Below are 17,507 nucleotides of genomic sequence, written 5' to 3' on the forward strand. Positions count from 1 at the left end.
TACTGAGAATTTCCTTCTCATTTTCCCATATTGCAGTTATTTAAGTTGTTTAAAAGCGTGTTAATTACGTTAATCATGTTGGTGTGAGCACTTGCTACGTTTACTTTGGAGACCTGCAAGGAGTGTCAGGAGTACGATAAACTTCAAAATGTAGCACTACAAGTTTAAGAAGGAATTGTGTCAAATGATTCAAATATCCATGATGTAGATTAACCAGATATTTGGTGAAAGCAAAGATGATTCGGGCATGATAATGACTAATGATGCATGAAGTTGACGATGTGAATCGTTACATATGTTAATAATTGTGTTTTATTCTAAATGCCTTTTACTTTACAACTATCTTTATGATGTGCTATAGCAAAAGGCTAAAGCTATATAATTACCAAACTTTGGACCTAACAGGTAGAGAGTTGGACATTCAATTCATTATTGCCCTTGGGTTAGATTCTCTTCTTACACAACTCTCAGGTTATGGATTGAGTGATAAATGCATTTGGAAGCACAGTTAAACATGATGCTAAAGCAAATTAAATAAGTAATACTCTTGTGATTTCTTTATTTTTCTTGTAAATTCTCCTGCACAATGTGCTTGGACGTGCATCTATTAGTCGGCTTGCAATTGTGAGATCCATTCCGCAAGATTAGCATTAATTTGGATATCCTGAAAAATTTCAGCAATACGCTTAGGTTGATTGGTGCAATTTGCTTTACTTGAAGTGATTTGGTTTACAGGTTAGATGCTTTGCACTCTACTAGCTTTTGCTTTCAATAGACTATCCAGCATTTTGGCTTGGACCAAACTCTAAAACTCTGAAATTTATTTGTGCTAGGCCCTGTTTGGGTTTCAATTGGCTGAATCCAACTTGAAACAGATCAAAACTTGTGGATTGAAAACAGATACGGTTTAGTTCTCTGAGTGAACTCTGAACCGTCTTTGACAAATGAAATCACACTTGTCATGTCAAGCAGAAGTTCTTTATCAAAAAATTTGATTACAATAAAGCTATATATATAGTACTTTATAAGAAATTATAGACTAATGTTGATGGCTCTTCGACTTTAAATGGCTATAATCAGCAATGACCTCATTATATTTGCGCCAAGCGACTCTGTGTCATCAAACATGGTGCATGAAAGTCATACTACATTTAGGGCATCGCTGTAAACAACTTTGATACATTGGAAAGTTCAAATAGTCTGATGGTGTGAACTATCGTATGCAATTGCTTGCGCTTGGGGGCATGCCAGGCTAGATAAGTTCTTCATTTCCTGGTAACAGTTTTGGGATTCTCAGGTCTTCAATCTAGTGTAAATTGTACCCATCACCAGTCGCAATGGTTTGTGATGCAACTCAGCAAGATGGTAGGTGACATGGTAGTTATGGATACTTTGTAGCAGGGGTGATGATGAACTTCGATTTCCCTTCACTTTTTTGGATAAACAATTGGATATGTTGTTGAAACTTATGCAACCATGGAGAGAGAGCAAATGTTTTCAATGCAATACTTCTGTGCTTGCAAAGCATGTGTATTGAATGCATATGCTTATCTTATGGCTGAGTTGAGAGAATAAGAAATACAAATTTCTTGTCTATTTATAGTGACAATTTTCTTTTCTTTCTCAAGTTGCATTGGAGATATAAGCTACTCAACACCTTAGCTATTCTGGATTGGCTATCCTATGATGTTCTTTTATCTAAGCCAGATCAAAACCATACTCTTCCCCAACTAACCTCAAATTCTTCTGCAGTGGCTGCAAGGACTTAACAGAGAATGATAAAGTTGAGGTAGAAAAGGAGAGAGAGAGGCTGTATTCACAACAAAAAATGGCGACTGTTTTAATGGAGGCCTCTTGGAATTTCCTAGCCTTTGCAGGCATTTTAAACAAATAATACCACAAGCATCAAATGTAACAGATTTTTTTCTTTCCGACCCTTGCGGCACTAGATGTGATGTATGTGCATGTTAATGTAGGTGATGATGCCCTTAAAATCAAATTCCAAAAAATTCTACACTTTATGCCGGCTTTCCAAAGAACTTGGAATTCAATCCAGAACACATGTTACTGAGGGGATTCCTTGCTGCTGTTCTATTATTTTGCCTATTTATTGGTCTGTATTGAAGGATCAGGAGAGCTTTGATACATCTGACTCCAATTGAATCAGTTTGGTTCTCTGTCTGGTGCTTACATAATGTATCATCCACCAAAATATGCTATAAACGCCAATAGTTGTTTCCTCTCAAATATAAAATTATGCTAGTCTCCTGCAAGGTACCTTCAGAACTAAATGGTATTTATTACTTAACGACCTTGTAACTTTTGAAATTAATCATTTACTTCTTTATGTTCTACGCTCTAAAGATTTCATGCATACCTAATTTTCACATCATATTATGTCATGTTCTGCACACCAGTGGCCAGCCATGTATGATGGAACATCATGTCCTTTTTCATGAAATCAAACAAGGTACGTCACTTTCTTTCTACCTCTTCTGCCCAAAGAAACAGAAGTTCCCTATGTAGAAGATTGTCTTCTAGCCTAAATCTCAATCAGTGATCATTCGAAAATGCGTAGTTATTGGAATATTTTTCCTTCTTCCCTTACAGATTTTACGCCAATTAAAAATCTAATTGCTGGATATCACGTAATCTTTCTCCACACAAAAATGGCTGGGCCATTTCCTGGTAGGATTGGGATTGCATCTTTAAGAAGAATTCACCTTTCTTCATGTGCATCCACCATTGGATTATCCGCCACATAAATCTCAAATCACTCCGAATTCTATCATTCATTTGCTTGCATAGATCTCAAAGTGACTGGTGAGTGGATTCGGGGTTTAGAAGATGAATCCTTCTTTCGCATGAAAGATGCAACCTCTATCCTTCCTCATATATGATTGGACCTTTCGAGGTGAAATTTTTAAAAGGTGGTGGGTGTTGCGGAATGCCACGGTACGTATGAAGCTCCCCTAGGTCTTCAAAAGATCAGGACCGTCAACATGTTCAAGTGGTATGATGCTGACACAGCTTAGCACTATCCCCCTCTTTCACATCATCTTGTTTCATCATCTGGAGATCAAAGGGTGGCAGGACATGAAGAAACCGAGAGCACCAACCAAGGAACTACATTTAAGAACTGCAGCCTACCAAAATGAGAGGCCACTTAATTCATGTCAACTCTGCTCCACCATTACTCCAGGATAAGAAGAAGAGCTTGTTAATGGTAATGTCTAGGTAACAATTCAGGATTTCATCCAAAAAGCTTATCCAGAAGGTATTATTTGGATTTCTTGATCCTGTATAAGTATTCAAAATTTTCATGTCTTTTAGTTTATTACCATTGAATTGGGTAGGCGGATTCTTATAAGATATAGTATGATAATGACCTTTATGTTTGGATTTCAAGAAGGTAGGCAATGTTGGCATTCCTCGGGTTTGAAATCCGGTTGCAACTTAACCGGATGGGGACCCTTGGAGAACCTTTTGCACACCTCTTAGATGTAATGCACAACACCATCGTCCACACTGAGGGGCTAGTTTAAATAGATCATGGATTAGGTTGTTAGCACAACCTTTTAATTTTTTTGTAACATAGTTGAATATGGATTTTTAGTAGGAAAGATTCTGACCACCCTGTGATGAGCATGAGATAGGGATAAGAAGAAAAGGTAACCATATCGGAATGTATAATGGGAGTTAAACGTTACGGCCATGTAACTAGTGACTGCTCATCTCACAACGATTATTTGCATGTCATTTCTTTGAGCGTACCATCAAATTCCAACCCTAATCTGATTTAGTGAGAATCATGGATTACAAGACTAAGAGTATTAATATGAAGAAGATCCATGCATGTTTTCTATTGCTTTGAATTGATAAATATTGAAATAGTTATAGTATCCTAGACACTATAGTTTTCTTATAATTTATGTATTAGACCTCTCCTTGAATCAAGCAAATAGCACCCATATCATGATCAAGTCTCCTGATCATGGTAGCATCCTTTCTACATGTATGGATATATTTTCATTGAAGTTGTATTACTACTAGAATGTGGTTTAAATTTTCAATAAAAAATATTTAAATAAAAATAATGATATATGTTATAAGAAAGATTTGAACCTTGGTGCTTAAATATCCAAATGCCCTAGAGCTGCCCGGATTTGATGGGATAGCAGAAATAGTGCTGAGATAAAGATTTTGTTTTTTTGGTTGGTTTTTGGGTGGGGAGGGGTTGGATAGATGATCAGATATACATCACACACACACACACACACACACATACACACACACACACACACACACACACACATCAAAGAATTAAGTTGGCATTATATAGTAGAATAGGCATGGATGATTGCATATCTCCAATAAGTTGGAGTTTGATGCCAAGAACGCCCATAAGTTAGAATTTACTGTAAGAACCTCTTTTTTTATATTTTTGCATCTCAATAACTATTGGATGTACCTATCTTTTTTGAGTATAGTTATAGGCATTGAACCATTGTTGGTGACAGTGATATGATTGGCATATGCCCGCATGCAGTAAACATAGAAATTAGACTACGAAAATAATTTACAAAGGTGCAATTTTGCATTGCTTTCATGTTTCTATTTTCAGAAACATGAAATGGTCAATTATTTTTAAAAATATAAGCATGTTGTTCCTAGTGTTGGTGATGGTAGCAATGACAGAAAATAATGGAGGCACAAGTGGCTTTGGTGGCAAGGTGGCGATGGCATAGTGGAGGTGGCAAAAATGGTGGTGGTAGAGGCGGTGATGACAAGAGCACTAATAATGTGGCAGAGGTGACAACAATGACAATGATGATATAGTGGAAATGGTGGTAGCCATTGTTGTGGCAAGGATATAAGTTATGCAGTGGAGGTAATAATGATGGCAGTGGAGGCAGTAATACTAAGGCTATGGTCGTGGCAAGAATTATAGTAATATGACAAAGATGGTAATAATTCAATAGTGGTTTAATGAAGGCTGTAAGGATGGTGGGGGTAGTGGTGCGAGCGACAGTAGAAATAATAGCCACGGCGATAGTGGAGGTAATGGTTGTGGTGGTATAGGTGGTGGTGATGGTGGAGGTAAAAATATAAGTTTTTTATTTTTAAAAGTATTGAAAGTAAGAATTTTTTTAATTTTACTTTTTTTTACAAATAGTGAAAAATAGAAAATAAAAATGATTTAGAGAGCTATTCAACATCTCTTTTATCCCTTGTTTACTATTTTTAAAATTAAAATCATAGCAAGTGAGATGGAAACATGCTTTGTGCTATTATTTTTATTTACTACTTTTTAAAGTTCATGTTAATTATGTGTCGAGAAAAACAAAAATAAGAAATTCTTACTTTTAATATATTCAAAAAATAAAAAACTCACATTTTTTTACCTCCACTACTATCATCACCGTTGTTGCCACCACCAACAATGTTACTATTTTCACCATACCGCCGCTACCAATCATTACCACTTTTGTTATATTATTGGCATTGCTGCCACCATCATTTTCATTATTGCACACTGCCACCAGCATTTTCCTTTACTGTATAGTTGGCACCCTTCCAATCACCATCATTTTCATTGCCTCTCCTACAACGCTATTGCTAACATTATTGCTTTTGTCACATAATTGGTAGCCCTACCATTATCACCACCTTTCTCATAACGTTGTTGCGCTTGCCATCAACATTATCGTTGTCTCTATTGTTTTCATCGCTACTACCATTATCCTGCACCATTATCTGCTTTTAAAATTAATTGGCTATACCAAACATAGTTATATATTTAAAATTAAATAATAATTATAAAATTTTATTTCTATTTTAAAATTAAAAAATAAAAATGGTGCTAAAGAATATCTAAATATACTTTCCATCTCGATTATTATGATTTTATTTTTAAAATAAAAAATATAAGAGATGCCAAATATACTTTTTCCATTTACACCCGATAAACCGTCGTAGAAAACTACGTGGAGACAGGCAAACGGTTGATCGGAGGACAAACAGTGGAATGGCATCTACGTAGAGGGGGATACGGAGTGACGTGCTTCTGAGACGAACATGGCATGACTCTAAGCCTATACGTTCTCAGCCAAAGGATAAACCTACGGAAATGCACTTCCAAGCACAGTGATCCAATATGGGCTTTCTCTCTTTAAATTATTCTTTTAGAGAGGGGAGCTCCAGGGAAGCGTTTTCTTGCTCGGCCCGGCCTCTTTAGGCTGGCAACCCTTTTATTTTGCAGGTTTTCTTTCGCTTAAGGGTCAGGTTTTCTCTCACTTAAGACTAATGACGTTGCGGATTGGGTGGCTGCCTATATGGGCCAGTTATTCTAGAGGTACCATGTGCGCCGAAGAGGAAGACTTGCTTCTGACACTCTGCGATCTTTTGTTTTCTGATTTTATTGAATGTATTCATATACTGCTTTGAGGGAAAAAAAAAAAATCAGATTTTGGGCTTGTTGGCTATATATGGTCTATATATATAGTTGTTTGAGATGGATGCCATTATCTTTTCCCGATTCGCCCACGGCACCGGCAACTTCTGGTCTGTGATCTAGGTGGCCACGGCAGCACTGGAACAGTGAGCCATATCGGCGCCTCTTCGAATTCATGTCCGTTTCTTTATCGGATCGAGAGTTCTCGGTGACAGGTTTTGAAGCTCTCCGATCCTCTTCCTCCAGTACGCCTTGTGCTATTTATGGGTTGTACCTTTCTCCATCTGCTTGGCCAATGGGTTAAGCTGGTAAAGCCTCTTGAGTATCTGAAAAAAATAAAAAAAAACCCAAAATCTCCTAAAGTGTGTGTTTTGCACTGGATCATCATCTTGTCTAATCATCGAGAGGGACAACTACAGAACAAGCTGGCTGCGTGCCATACACGATGCATTTTGTGTGTCATATAATATATTTTGATTGATAACCGTCCATCTTTATGATCGGATGACACGGCGGCCGTTCATAATTGTATAACATTAAAATTGCGCGGGGCAGAGAATCTGAACTCAAAAAAGAAAAGAAGAAGAAAAGCACAATGATCAAGTTATATTCGGCTTGTAGTCAACTAGTGGCACAACGGACACATCTGAAGACTTCAAGGTGACCGGAGGCTGCCGGTTTGTTAAAATCAAAATCAATAAGGAGGTTTCATTGTTTAGTGGAGTGGGGTGTTGTTTGATTGCACAGGTGCAAATGAGGATCCATCCACCCAAGAGCAACTAGGTCTGACCTTAAGCATGGAAACAAAGAGTCCGAGTCGATTCCAGAACGCGACATTTCTTGCATTCAAGCGCACCATTTTTATCATGGATGGCCAACACAACTGCACCATTGAATTACCGACATTGTCCATTTGGATTTTCGTTTAATTGTCTGATCATATTGTTTAATGGTCTAAAATCGGCACGAATCGCTCTCAATATTCATTCAGAAATCGGCAAATGTTAAGTACGGCGAATGGACTACCGGCTTCTTGCGTTTGGTGAGCCCACGATACCAAAACTTAAAAGAAGTTGGAATAGCGTAGTTGAAACTGAAGAGGGAACCACATCAAACGCTGAAAACAAAAGAGGACGAGCTTGGGATGTTAGCAACTTTTGAAGAGTCTCGACTTATTTGGAGTTGTGCATGTATTTCGGAAGACGAATAGTGCGGCAGACTGGGTCGTCTCCTTCGCAGCACATCATTCTGAAGCTTTCTCATAGGACGGCACTGGCTTCATTTCGCAGGGATTAGCTCATGTTTTGTATTCCGATTGGTCGCGACGTACTCACATCCGAGTATAGTAAAACTCTGGTGTACATAAAAATAAAAAAATAAAAAAATAAAAAGAAAAGTAAAAATAAAAAGGACGAGCTTGTGAACCGGGAAGGATTTCCCCTTAAAAATGTACCGGAAAGGAGTCCGGCAAACCATATGTTTAGCTAGGGCACAAAAAGAAAGCCGCTTGCACCCATTCCAGCCAACCTAGCGATTGGGAGCTCACCTAGGGTTTGATTTGCCTTCAAAATAAGTATTTTTTTCTCCCTGCGTTCTGTAAGGTTCTTTGATTTCTTCTCAGTCTTCTCACACGATAGAATTTGGTACCGACTCCCCTGGGATTCCTGAAGCTCAAGAGTTTTTAATCTATCAATACTGTGGGAGCTTTGAATTTAACCACGCAGCTTGGATAACAAATTGAAATGCGCAAAATTGATTCAAAAATATCGAATTTGATTGAATGGATAATAGCGAATTCCATCTCTTGTTCAATGCTTGCGACGTATTTGTGAATTTGATTTAGCTTCGTGATGCATGACACTTGATCTTTTAAAACATCGTCGCTTTAACTCATTCGCTGTGTCTTTGCCTGGTGCGTTATGTGTCTGATTACTTTTTTGTGTCAGGAAAGAGCTAAAGTTGAAACCTTTTCACGAATGTCATCTAATATTTATTTCTTAGTAGCCTCCTTGTGATAAACTATGCGTTATGGTGCTTTGCTAATCAAAACCTTGTTGTATTTAGCACTATATGCTGCAGAAGACAAGGATTCTCCGACTGTCATCCATTTACAGCTTTCCAGTTGATGACGTGCAGTACTGCTGATGCATTTTGCTTTTGTTATTAATCATAGTATGGTTTCTTGCAGCAGTAAAATCAGTTTTGGTTTAGTCCTAAATGAACCCTTCTTTGGAAAATTCGTTAATATGCATTGTCGAAGGATGAGGGGATAGGGGATGTTTTCATTTATCCTTCTTCCTTATGAAGTTTTAATCTATTCAAGTTGAAATAATCCTCACTGGCGGTCATGCATAAGTAGCTATGTTCATTAAACGCAACTGTGTCTTGTGTTATCTCGCAAGTCTTTTTTTTTTTTAATATTCAGTCTCTGCAATCCATTGTATGGTATTTCTTACCTTTTCCGTGCCATCTTTCCCTTTCCATATAGAGGTGTGAGCGAAGAAAATGAAACAGCTTCTTCTCGAAAATGCCCTGTTCCACGGCTAAATGAAAGGATTCTCTCATCCTTGTCTAGTAGATTGGTAGCTGCACATCCTTGGCATGAACTTGAAATAGGTGTGTCCCCCAACAATCCAAGTAGCACATTATATAAGTGTGTTAAAATAATGTACAGCAGCTGACTATCCAAAAAAAATGCATGCAAGTCTTGGAGCTTTACAGTATTTGGTCTTATTCTTTGTTAGAAATATGCCCGGTTGATTTTCGAGGATCATATCTAAATTCTGGTTGGCACTTTAGTTTAGCTTGTAGTTTCATAAGAATAAGGTTGGAAGAACCATTTCTCTGACAAGCATGCCGACCAATGGCCGAAACAGTATGGTACCGGTTCATGCCGTACGAAACTGTGGTGTTCTGGAACCACGAGGAGGGAGAGGGATAGGGCCAGAGAGGAAGAAGGAGAGAGAGGTGGGAGAGGAAGAAGGAGAGAGAGGTGGGAGAGAGAAGGGCGACTCACCTAGGCTAGAGATAGCCGGACTCGGAGGAGGTGGCCTTTGACGGATTTGGCGAGTGAGAGATATTGCGAGGACGATGAGGGGGTGAAGTCGTGACAACGACGATGAGGCTGGTCCCTGACCTCCATGATGAAGGCCTTCATCCCTATGAGAAAGAGAGAGAGCAGCCATGGAGCCATGGAGGTAGGCTGACGGCGAGCAAGACACAATGAAGAAGGGATCGCGAGGTAGAGAGAGCTTTGGGTTAGGGTTTCAAAAGGGGGGAGGGGCAGAGCGAAGTGAATCAAAAATGGGGAGGAAAATGCTTATATTTTCTAAATCGAAGCCTTGAACCATTCTGGTAACCGGCTGGTTCCAGTTCGATCCTCCCCAAATCGGCTGGTTTGGCACGATTTGGCTAACCTTAGGTAAGAACATTGATTGTCTCAACTTAGATCTAAGTTTAATATGTTATTACGTTTAGAATCTATGTCAACTAAAAACCTACAACCATAACCTGCATATGTGGTCGAGTTTTTGAATCCTTGGGCTCCAATCATTTATTCATTCTGATAAAGGGTTACCCTTGGTCTTATTTTGAGTTTTTCAAATTCATTCTCATATATTTTATCCATCTTAGCTACTTAATAATTAGGACTTTTCTTCTTATTTCTAAATCCTTGAACAAAAGTTTGAGTACCTCCCTTATTGAATTCTTGTAATACTTCAGTTATATTCCCATACCATCTTAACTAGTCCTCCATCACTATCCTCATTCACTTCAACCGTTCTTTCTCTTTTAATATACTCATTCCTTGATTTATCCTTTTTATGTTTCAGCACCTTCTTTAAACATTTTTATTTTGTTAAACTTGTAACTTTATTACCGTTCCTTTTTATTGCCCAATATTTTGAGCCATACAATATTACAATTCTTTTTTCAAATCTTCTCTTAAGTTCCCAAGATACATGTTCATCACATGACATTCTGGAAGCACCTTTCTGGTTCAACCACCCAGCCTTATTTCTATTACATATGTCTTCATCTCTATCTCTACCCGCTTTTATGTCAAGAACCTAAATAAAAAGAAACTAGTCACACCATTATATCTCTTGTTCATCAATCTTGATAATGCCCAAGGGTTTCCTCAACTGCATAAGAAGATTACTTCAGTTATTGACCTTTTTCAAGATTGCCATCATTTTCCTAAATTTGTATTCCATGACCCATAGCCATAAGTTTCTAGAGTGGATCATTGGTTTAATTTGATTTAGAGCAGTTTTTTGTGGCTCCATTATTCTCAAAAATGGGTACCAAAATATTCCTCTAATAATTCAAAACTCTTGGTTTTTAAGATCTCATTCGTAATCTAGAAAGCTAAACTGACCAATAACTTTCATGATTTTTCTCACCTCACTGTGTTTCATCTGCCTTAGGTTTTTGTATGCTTTTCAAAGTTACATCTACTTAAGTTTTTTTAATTGAATGAAGAAAACCATGATGACTCCTTAATCTAACCTCTTCTGTACATTTTTTGGCAAATCCTCATTCAAATATTTTTTTCCACAATGACCACTCTTTGGTGTCCATATCTTTCATCAAATACTTGTGATTCTCATCATTACAGTGCCTTACTTGGTCGGCATAGATTTTGCATTTATTTCATAAATTCCATTTTTACTTGGAATCTAACCTACTACAAACTATCATATGCAATATTTTTTTTCTTTTTATATCTTTCAAAACCCATTATGTCATTTGTTTTTTTTCCTTTTTGGTATCGTTTATTTTATTGAAAGCAAGCTCTCTTTACCTTAACTGCCTCTCCCATGCTTCTTTATGTATACTGCCTTTGTCTTCAGATTCTCTAAGAACCTTTTTTAGTCACTCTCCTGAAACAATCAAGTCTGACTAGTTCCACATTTGTCAAATTCCAATTCTTTAGTTAAAATTTTCTTCCTTTAATATCTTTTTTTTCGTTGAGAGATATTACATTTTTGTTGCTTGAAATTTCACCATCTTGTCTTTTGGCATTTAGAAACTTCAATTTTCTCTTCTTACACCTGGTATAGACATCTAGGACTACTAATGCTGTGTGGTTAGGGTGTCTCCTGGTATCAACTTATAATTGTCTCCTGGAAACAATTATCTATCTATGATAAATTTAATCCACTCTTAGAAATAAACATTCATCTCTCTTCTTGTAATACATATTTGGATTTTTCTAGGTCCAAAAACACCAGAAGCTCAAGAATTGAATCTCCCATGGAATTTATTTAGTGAAAACCCATGTCCACCATGTTTTCTCACATGACCTATGTAACTCCTTCCTGTATACCAATTTAAGTTAGCACCTTTTTCTTCCCATGAAATATCCTGCATTAATCTATTATCTTCTTCCAAAATCTCTCTCTCTCTTTCTCTGTGTGTGCGCGGCGCGGCGCGCGCACTCTCTCTTTTCTTCCAAATCTACTTGTGGTCCATGAGAAATAAGGACATTAATAATCTCATCTAAACTAACTTGATATATAACTAGATTATATTTCTTATCCTTTTCAAATCTATGATTTGATCCTTCATATCTTAAGCTCTAATATTATAATTCCTTTTCTGGTGTGGACATCCTCTTTATATAACTTCTCAGAGTTGCCAATCTTTGCCATTCTATATATTTTATTATAAACCATGCTCTACGGATTCTCTTTTGCACTATTGCATGGACCTTCTACTGTATCTAGTCAAAGTTCCAACTTTTTTTCCTTTTATTATGGGATTAGCTTCTTTGCATGCCTTTGCTCTAGTTTATGGGGTCACCTTTGCTTCTTACCATTGGTGGCACTGTTAAACATTTTTGGGAAATAACCTAACACTAATGAATCCTTGCTCATATTGCACCTCAACGAAGTATATTAACCAGCCCAAGTTAGCATATGCAATTATTCAATTGACATGCTAATCATTTGAGGCATACATGTGGCATATATTGGAAGGAATCTTATTAGCTCCTTGTAACATTTCTTAGCCAAATAACCAGCAAGCTTTAGTAGTTTCTTTCAGCAAAATGTATTTTATGAGCTTCTATCAATCTTTATTTTCTTTTATTCTCTAGAGTACATGTTGTTATTATTCTCTTATTAATATTCTTCTCTTGTTTTCCTTTTCTGAACTAAAGCGGGTGTTAATTATCATAGACTTTCTCCTTCTCTGTCTATTCCCTAAATGATCTCCTTATTTCTTCCAAGTCCTATCTTCTTTTTTCTTTATTACTTCCTAACAATTGTCAATCTTTTGCTCCAACCTTGAATCATTGCAATTACCAAATTCTTGATGGGCTAGGTGAATTCATAGATGCAAATGAGGTGAATATGTTGTATTCTAAATATTGATTTTGACCTTGGAGGTAAGATAGGAAGTTGCAATTTGAGAAAGTGTGAAGATATGAGAGAGTGTCCTTGATAGGATAGATGACAGATAAGTTCACAGAGTGAATTCATGAATGTCGTTAAAAAGCTGCTTGAATCCTATATTAAATATTTTGTGATGGATGCTATAACCTTTTATGTGGAAGACATGGAACACCTTTAAATTCACTTTACTAAGAGGAGCTTCAACAAATTTTTTGGGCTTTATGGATATTGAGAAGTAAAATTCTTGATCCCTGATGTTAAATATATTTTGGTAGACAAGATGATGGGGCAAAGAACTATCTTATTTTGGCTTCTCCATTCTTCTGAGGAGGCCTAGATTTTTAGAATTTTTTGAGAAGATAATAAATGGAGGCATTTACTGATGACACTCCAAGAAAAGATACATTAAGCTGCAACAAATGATGTCACTTACTGAATGGGTAAAATTTGGAGCATGTTGTTGTTGAGATAGATACATCAAAAAGCCAAGACAAAAGGTATTCAGGAGCTGTAAGAGATGCTAAATAAACTTCTTACTTTGCTTTCTTTGGCCCTATATGAAGCAAAGCTTCTACAGGGTGGAGGCTGACATTTTGGGAAGTTTTGACTTTGACAGGTTTTCAGTACGGTTCTACTATCTGCTTGGTTTTCTTGATAAATCTAGATGTGGGTGAGGGACGGGCTTTTGTTTTTTTTTTTTTTTTTTTTTTTTTTTGGGGGGGGGGGGGGGGGGGGGCAGTTATCTATAGGAACTACTCAACCTTTTTGCTCATGAAATTCTTTTTTAAGTCTTTGTCGAGAACTACGTGTTGCTATTCCTCTCTATTCTTTATTTATTTACTATTACTCTCAGCATACCTGTTGAAGGATAAGAAATAAAATGAAAATAAAATAAGATAATGCTGCAATATAAACAGGAGTTTGAACTTCTTCCTGCATTTAATTTCAATTTACTGTTTCTAATGAATCTGCTTTATGTTCACTTTTCCTTGTGGTTTAGCTTGTGAAGTTATCGAAAGGAAGTAAAATGAAATATGTACATGACAAGAAAATAGGACTGATTAGGTTGTGGATTTTAGTTCTGCCATGGCCTCATCTGATGGTGTCTGAGATGTGTGCGGTATATTAGCATTGATGTCTATTTTAAGAACAAGAAATTTTCCTTTGGAGATACAATCTCTACAATTGCTTAAATTTCTAGCATCCCCTGGAAAAGGAGATAGTGATGCTTCAGGCTGTTGACATGCCTTTCATGTTCTTTTTCAAATTAATAAGCCCTTCATTCAGCTTTTTTCATTAATGAAGATCATGATGATGTGATGTCAGGTTGATCATGTTTTGTATTCGTCGGTTAGTCTATCCTCATAATTATGGTTTCAAACCATGCACACTTTGCGACGATGGTGACTCTATGGATGTTTTGGTTCTGATGCAGGTGACTTGAAAATTTATACCACTCATCAGCAACTCGGTTTAGTTTACTTAGTTATATTTTTTTTTATATATGTATATTTATTTTTTAGCTGGCAAAACTACTTGATATGATAGTCGAAAATTCCAATGAGTCCTCCCAGGTTTCTTAGTCTCAATTCTTCTTTCGAGAAAACTGTACCTTGGTTTTTAATTACTCTATTCCTGATTTTCTTTACTTTCTTTATATGGTCATTATCAAGTATCAAGTTTGTGTCTCTGATAATGTTATTGTCATAGAAATATTGTTCTATGAATTACTGAAAGATTCTTGAATACTCTTGATTTTTTTCCCTGACTAAAAGATTCACCAATTTATTCCCAGGTAACTAAATGAATCAATATTTTTCAATTGTTCACAAATTTGTAATTTATTGATAAATTATTCACAACTAATTTAACAAACTTGTGTGTATAACAAATTAATGATGCTGTGTCATTGGTGATTTGTACTTCTTGCTACTCGCTCTTGTTCTTCTCTATCCAATGCTTGTATTTACATTAACACTTATTTAAATATGCCATTTATATTACATTTTATGTTCTGTTAAACTTTTGTTTCTCGCATATTTAAATCCAGATTCTTTCTGAACTTTTGGCAAGACCTCTGCATTTTTGTAACTCCAGATCTTTGCCCATCTTGTTTTGAAGACTGAACCCATGAATTTGGTTACTAGAAACTGTTGAAAATTATATTTATTTTAACAACAAATATTGGAGCAGGAACCAGTCCTTCCTGGTTGCTTTCTTTGGGCAAGGGCCATTGTGCTTATGCCTATGATTGATCAGGTAGTTTATTTTGTAGCACGTGAATAGCACATGAACTATGACTTCTTTTATTTTTCTTTTCTTGTTTACTTTAATCTGGGCTCCATGCCTGCTTGTTCTGATAGCAGGGTGAGAAAGATGACAAAATTACTGCAATTTGTGCTGATGATCCTGAATACCATCACTACAATGATCTAAATGAACTGTCTCCTAATTCTTAAAGAACTTTCATCTGTTAATCTATCAACTGTTTGACTACCCTCTTGGGAACACTAGAATCTTTGACAATGATATAGACAAAAAAATGAGAATTGCGGTTAATGAATTTTTACAATTACCACCCAGGAAGCCATCCAGCACTCCATATAAGTTGAAGTCAGCTACCTCATGCTCATAAGAGCAAGCATGATTTATCCCCCTTTACTTTAATGCCTAACATCTCAAATTTCCATTCGTATCAGTTTTTAAGCTAGTCATTGATCCTTTTTCAGAATATGAGTTGCTCGGCCTCTTTGATAGCTATTGACTTTTATTATTGACAAAATGCATGCTTCTTCTTATGTTCCTCTTCTGAAAATATCTTTCTGGTGGATGCCACTGCAAGGATTTTTATGCTGAGTACATCTTGCAGATCTTGAGGCTTTCAATAATGCATTCCTCCAGCTAAACAGAGTGGGGAGATAGAAAAAACTCATCCTCTATTAATTTCATTCTTTAATTCAGTTTTGAATTTTGCTGTCTCAGCTTGTATCTGAAACAGTGATCAGATCACATGGATGCCTGATGGTTTTTCATGGTTGGCTTTTGCCTGATTTTATCCATTCAGTGTTGCATCTTGATGTGTAATTTTATGTAGCTACAAAGCGAGCAATTTGGGTAGAACCACTAACTGCCATTTGGTGGTCCATTTTCTCAAAAGAAGGAAGATGACATTTGGTCAATTTTGGCAGGCTAGCAAAGTTGAAGGCTTCCATGTGCTTTATCGGAGAATATTTTGAAGCATGGTTTAATCCTTTCTAACATGCAAGAAGCAATTCAGATTTTTCTTATTCATTGACTCACAAGTGATTGTTAAAAACAAATGGAGAGATCATGACTTTACGTAGTATCATGGTTATGAATTTTTTCGGTAAGCTCCGTGGTCAGTTGTATGGAGTATCATGCTTTTTAGCAATGTTTAAGCAATTGAGACGAGCCTAGCACTAGAACTTTTTCGCTCTAGAATGATATCTTTGTTGCTGCTTATCCTCATAATGGTAGTTTCATTTATTGATATTCTCTTGGCACAGTCTTTCCACTAGTGGTTTTCTCAGTACCATATTTATACTTACAGGAATCGTTCATTGCTTGCTCTTCTTTGTCCTCTGGATACTCATTTGGAAAAATAATACTTAGAATTTGGGTTATATATTTCCTGTACTTGGCCCACCTCTTGATTGTCTTCTATGCAGTTCACTTGATGTTTCTATTCAGAAAGAGTCGGACTTGTATTGCCATCAATTATCTTACCATCTTCAACTTCTCCATTCTCATAATCTGATGATTGATGGCCCACCTAAAAATCCATCAAAATCTTTTCTTAACCTGTTAAAGTTTTGAAAATGAAGATTTGTCAATGCTGACACAGACATATTGCTCCACTTGTTTACCCGAAAATTATACTCTGTAAAAATGAGTGGAAACAGGACCTGTTTTAATGGGGAAAATAGATATCTTCTTAAAGGAAATCTGCTAGTTCTTAGTATTTTCTAGTGATGGTATGACATGTAAGTAATTTTGTATGTTTTGCAGCAATGGTTCCTGAGAATAATAGTCATCTTTTGGTTAGAACAAGCTGTTCATTGGTGGAAATTTATTTTGTACATGTTTGCCTAAAGTTGCATGGCTTTCACCATAAAGGAGGAAGCCTTTCCAAAATGAATTACTAGTAGGTTTTGTCCTTGACCATTGGATGGAGGTGTGGTGACTCCGATGCTTCCATAATTTAGGTCTGAGAAGAAGATGACTTATTGGATAAGCTTAAATAAAGCATGCAGAGAGCATGATACACCATTCAGAGCCCTCTAGACTGGTTAAAGCTGTCCATTGATGGATGGCCAACATACAACTCTTATGGTAAGAAACTATCATATAAAAAGGCGTGGAAGGACCGGGATCCTCCGTGGTACATGTTTTACAGTGTAAAGAGGTTTTGCATCTTTGGATAGGCGATGTATTGTCGGAAATAAACGGCTGTTGCTCATCTCTCACTTGATGCTCTCTATTTCTAAGATGAGATGAGTGATGCATTGCCTATCCAAATATGCACAATCCTTAAAGCATGCATAGGGAAGTGGCCCTTTTGATAGACTTTTACATACATTAAAATGTACATAGTCTTAATGATACGTGGCATTAGCTTAATGATTTGGAAA

The 17,507-nt window shown here is 36.6% G+C and overlaps 1 long non-coding RNA gene across 1 annotated transcript; it reads left to right on the forward strand.

Annotated features, from left to right (window-relative positions):
• The first annotated feature begins 7,913 nt into the window (after window positions 1-7,913).
• LOC103700893 lies at window positions 7,914-16,368 on the forward strand. The gene is made up of 2 exons (XR_003384436.2): window positions 7,914-9,070; window positions 14,182-16,368. It is a non-coding gene; the product is annotated as an uncharacterized LOC103700893 (long non-coding RNA).
• Window positions 16,369-17,507: the final 1,139 nt, after the last annotated feature.

The sequence above is a fragment of the Phoenix dactylifera genome, chromosome 9 (assembly GCF_009389715.1).
Source record: "Phoenix dactylifera cultivar Barhee BC4 chromosome 9, palm_55x_up_171113_PBpolish2nd_filt_p, whole genome shotgun sequence".
Lineage (NCBI taxonomy): Eukaryota > Viridiplantae > Streptophyta > Magnoliopsida > Arecales > Arecaceae > Phoenix > Phoenix dactylifera.